Raw genomic sequence first — 6,000 nt, forward strand, 5'->3', positions numbered from 1 at the left:
CTCGCTGACAAACACCGATATTATTACACCCATTTGTTAGTTTGTAGAGTTGACACGAGCGTGCCGAACGGGTGACACACTGCTGGTTAGTTTAACTAACTTTAACGTGAATAATACAAGAATATGACTATGTACTTATTGTTAGGTTGCAATCATGATCAAGTCGTATTTTACATACTACATTGTATATTGTATCGCACTCGAACAAATTAAATGGTTATTGAAATGTATCTCTTTTGCAAACGCTTACATAGAATTTGTTATACCTTTTCACAATAAATTCAAACATTCTGTTAAAGTTGGTATTGTGAAAAATTTGAATTACAGATGACCTTTTACTGTTATATCGGTGACGTAACCGTAGACTTAGCTTGTAATCTGCCATCTTTTATCATCTTTTTGTATTATTGTTTGTACATACGACTGCATTTATGTGAATCTGGTACTAACAATGGCAGCACATAAGATTTAAATTCAAATCTATGTAACTTGCGGTAAGAACAGTTCAAAGTGTCAAGCTTGATTAAATACAAATAGGAAAACAAACGGGAGCATAAATATGACAAAACAAACATGGAAGTTAGGACATAAAAAAGCACCAAAAACATTTACTGTTTAAGAGTCTATAGTACCTCAAATGGCTTGGGTTGATTACGCGTAACAGTAAAAGTGCTAAATCAATCACATTGAAAAAAAATATAGTAATAATGAGAATATATATTGAATACTATCATATATGATGTTAAAACAGGATTCCTAAAAAAATTCACGATTAAAAAAAATATAAACTTACCTCGAAATTTTACAAGAAAACCGCTGTATTCAATAGGTCCAATGAGTTTTTTTTTATATCAACTGAACTAAGTAGAACACGTATACTATACGATCATTGACTTACAAATAAATGGACGACGGGTCTAATACAAAAACCACGAAAAAATGTCCCAAATCAACCTATTTAAACGTAGTGACATGTAAAGGAATATGAAAAAGCTAAAACGTTGAATTTAAATTGTAATGTATATTTTAATTAATATGTAAAGACATAAATGTAAATAGGTAAATGCTGACAGTTGGGTACCATTTAGTTATTAATATTTTTAGACTTTTTAATTATTATTAGTTTTTTGACATTGTATCCATTTTTCTTTTATTTTTATTTTGACATTACATTTTTATTTAATTGACTTCGTATGCCACTTTGGCTTATTGCAGAGATTCCATAAAATTATTATTACCATCTATATCATGTACCTGTAATAACGAATGAATAAATGAATTGAATGTCATCGCTCTGTATACGATTTTAACGTCCTATAAGTTCGGACACTTTTTAGCGCGGACCCGACGTCCATATAATTGTAAGTCAATGTATACGATATACATTTTTCAAATGGCGTTAAGTTCGTTTGTAGAAAAATAAATTCTGAAATAAAGCCCTGCCTGTCCTCAAGCAAAATGAACCGTATTAATACGGGAAAATTTTAATTTTGATCTGAGGTAGTATAGACTCGTAAATTTAGAACGCGTAATAAAAAATGTAGAACGAATAAGATTATAATTATTGCTTCACCAGTACGTTTTATATTTTATTAGAATAGTGTTGTCGATTTTACATATCTGTGAGTATCCTAGTAATGTCACACGCTGCACCTGACTGCCATAAAAGTTGTCAACGGCTACGACTTGTGATCAATCGTTTAGTCCACGAAATATTGCAACTTGTGAGTCTTGGCATGCCTCTTGTGTAATAAATATGGATCTTGCCTATTTATTTGTTAATTTTAAGTACCTTTTAAAAAGTTATTACCTTCAACAAATTATCAAAGTAATCAAAAATATTTTAACGTTTACTGAAAATGTACCTTGTCACAATGCACTTTGGTTTAAAATATATGAAGTAGAAATAGACTGTCTGTCTTCTTTAAATAGTCAAAATTTTATTTAAAGGGCAATGTATACGCTTCTATAATAAGATTCCGGTTGATATTCAAAATTTGCCATTTACGAGGTTTAAAACTATAGTGAAAAAACCATTCACTAAAGGTTAAACTTCTACGAATTTGGATAACAAAAATCTATAGTACTGACCTACGGCTCTTGCAAGTTGTCTTTATCAATGATATTTGAAATAAATGTTGCAAATAATAAATGTATACAAATGTTTATTGACAAATAACAACACCTAGAGTGCATACTCATTTCTTAATTTCGCTTCATCTGAAAACAACTGCCCCTGAAAGTCGAAAGTAAAATAATCTTTATTTCACGGGTAAGAAAAGTACATTTGAAATCGTCGAATTGATTACTTTTCATTCAAAAAGCAGATTCCTCTATTGTATTTTGTATTGTAATACAAAAATGTATGTAATAAAAAAATAGAAAAACAAACGAGCAAAAGCAAGGCACAACAAACGAGGACATTACACTATAAAAAAGCGCCAAAAACAATTACTACTAAATTTGGAACGTATAATATTATTATTAACAATTTTGGCTTGGATACAAGTTCTTTGAGCCATGTCTTCTTTTAATTATGTTTCTGTAAATATGGCCGCCACAAAGAGGATAGGCAATTTGAGGCGGCGTGCTTGGATTGACTCGGGATTCCTTAGAACGGGCCGATACGGGTATTTTAGTTCGAGATTCGTATAATTTCGCGTTTTAATCTTCGATTAAGGCACAATAGCACTATCCTATTCCACTTTAAACTAGATTTCACAAAATAATTGAAAGTCAAAATAAAAACGACACTTTTCCCTCCAAAACGCCCAGAGCGAATCCTTGGTACATATAAGAAAAAAGGTAGAACTAATATTTATAACTTTTTTATTAAAAAAAAAACCAATCCCAAAAGTTTGTTTATCGGCTTTTATATTGGAATTACATCTATTTGCCAATGAAGGAATGAAATATTATTTATTGCACATTAAAATGACAACACAGAACAGCAACTTATCACAGAGTAAGTCAATGTATAACAGGCGGCCTTATTGCTAAGTAGCAATTTCTTCCAGGCAAGCTTAGGATAGAAATTTAAGACTTGTAAATATCTTGTAATGAAAGCGTTTTAAATAAATATACTACGCATGAATAAAGTAAAATATAAACGGCAGAGCGTAGAAGAGTGAAAAGTAAAACGTTCTTTAAGGTAAAGAGGCGTAAAGGGATATATAAAGTAGAGTAAAGAAGGGAAAGTTTGTGAAGGTCTCTACGTCTGTGGATGGACAGCCATGTGTGTTGTGCGCGAAACCAAGTTTTATTGAAACCGGATTCATCCCCTAGTTTGCCACTTTTAGATATGTTTCAAAATTGAATTTCCTGTTCCGTTTTTGAAGTCGGTTAATAAGATCATATACCACTTCACTAATGTTTTTAATATACTAGTGTTGCCCATTTAAAATATATGTAAGTAACCTAGTGTTATTATCGTTATTGCATTAGGCAGTTTTTTCAAGCCTACGTATTTTCTTTTAAATGTACTTCACATCGTGGGTGGAGCGCGTGCCGATCTCGTTATATCAATGACTTATTATGACTTATATTCATATACAGGGTTTTTTTTGTAAAATATTAACAATTTTGCGGGACTATACAACTAACATCGTAAGGGTAATTTTCAGGTAAGTTTTTTGTACTCAATTTTGGTGACAATTTCTTTTTATTTAAATATTTATAGAATCTCATCATAAACTATAATTTAATATTCGAGTGTGGTAACTAGAAATATTCTTTAATGTTTCACGATGATATATTCGAGTAATTAAATAATAAAAATTGTCACCAAAATTGAGTACAAAAAACTTACCTGAAAATTACTGATAAACAACAACCCTTGTGCCCTGACTTTTAAGAATTCATCAAATTTTACTTTCGTATAAAAATGTTTAAATAGATCGTTTTAACCGGTGATAACTCCGGTGGTTACTGCGGTAACACGCAGAAACCGCTAACGTAAATACCAATCCGATGCAAAATGTGGGAGCGGGGGTGGGTGTAGTCGGAGAGGACGCTTGCACTGTTGAACTTTACTATAAAATCGAGATCTAAAATGTTCCAGTCGGGCTAGCATGATACAGATACCACAACAAAAACTTTAAAGTTATTTTTTTTTTTGTTTTTATAATACTAAGTGACAGGACGAACAAATCGTGCGCCTGAGCACGCGTGTCTATAGCAGTTGCAGTGCCACTCACAGCTTTAAATCGCAGTCTATAGCAGTTGCAGTGCCACTCACAGCTTTAAATCGCAAAAATCTGAGGGACACTGCCTCTGCACCTGTCACCCTTACCCTTCAAAACCGAAACACAGTAATGCTCACATCATTGCTTGGTAGTCGAATTGAGAACGTCTTTTTTTAAGTCGGCTAAATATGCAAGGTGTCCGAGAGTGTATATTTTTTTGTTACTTTGAATATAGCACAGTTTCGTAACAAAACAAATATTAAATAAAGCGGAATAATAATGTTCTATTGTAAACCACTCCATCTCGTATCTTAACTAAAATCTCGACTAAACGTCACCTTGAAACAACAAACTCTAACTCATAACTTCACAACAGTCAAGTAGTCACAACGTTGAATGGCAGAACATTAACATTCTGCGTGTGCGCAACACCGGCGTCACTCCCTCCCTCCGCACCCCACGAACGTCGCTAGCTAAATATAGTACCTATACTTTGGCGTTAGCATTGTAAAGGAAAATCTTTTGGGAAAAACTGTTTTTTTTACTAAGCAGCAATTGCGTGTAACTTCCTTCACTAATTTTTTTGGCTTCAGAAACAAATCATTAGGCCAAATTGTTATTGAGTTTGACATTTATTTTTATCACACTGATTCTTTATGAACCATTCACATTGTTTATTACCGTCTTCGTAATATGGGTACATGATGTATGTACTTATAATAACAATAATAGCCTATATATACATAGCCTATATAGCCTATATACACTGCTGGGCACAGACCTCTTCTCACAATGAACTTGCTGGGCTACAGGAACTTTACACGCTTCTTTAAATTGCATTGCAGATGTTTGAAGGTTTCCTCATGATGTTTTCCTACATCGAAAAGCTCACGGTAAATTACATATTAAATTTTGCACATAATTTCTGAAAAACCTAGAAGCAGCCCGAATTCGAACCCATGACCCACTACTTGAGTAGGTCAAACCATTAGGCTACCATGATTACCAAAAAAGTGTATTTATTTTTAACATTGTCAAACAAGACAATGGACGGATGTCAAATGTGTATTGATATTTTTTGTGATTATCTGTAGTTATATTAATTCCTAGTTAATTTAGTCCACGTGTCAAAATTTGATGATCTAGTCCAGCAGTCAACACTAGGGTTCCATTTTTAACCGACTTTAAAAAAGGAGGAGGTTACACGTTCGGCGCTTATGTATGTGTTCAAATTACTCCGTCAATTGTGGATCGATTTTGAAAATTCTTTTTTGTTTGAAAGGGTGCACTTTCTGGTAGTCCCATTGTCACCAAGCCAGAATCTGATGAGGAGATCCCACGAAAATCGAGGGAAATCCTCAAATTGTATAGGCACGTCCTTGTATTTATCAATTTCTCCATTATTGCAGACCGATTTTGAAAATTATTTTTTGTTGGAAGGGGTATACTTTCGAGGTGATCCCTGTTTGTTTCGGCTATCATAAATTATTCATTATTAAGTACATCTTTCGTCTTGAATCAATTGGGTAATATTGTCCAATAAAATACTCTTCCGATCTTAACACTTGGCTTATACCTGGGTTAAAGAGACTCAAAATGGAATAAAAAAGTCTAGGCTGCACGGTCCATAGACCTTTGCCTTTTCGCTAGGAAAAAGAAAGAAACAACAAAAACAAACACTATGGGAGGAAATGAAAGTACTTTTATGGGATCTAATTCGCATATATTTTATTTTTAAAACAAACCAACGTTTCTGGCCCTTTCCAGGTCCAATGGTCACGGTTGACTGAGATGGTAAAGTCATCAACAAGTTATG

This window comes from Hyposmocoma kahamanoa, unplaced genomic scaffold, assembly GCF_003589595.1.
Source record: "Hyposmocoma kahamanoa isolate Upper Pololo Valley unplaced genomic scaffold, ASM358959v1 244, whole genome shotgun sequence".
In the NCBI taxonomy this organism is placed as follows: Eukaryota; Metazoa; Arthropoda; class Insecta; order Lepidoptera; family Cosmopterigidae; genus Hyposmocoma; species Hyposmocoma kahamanoa.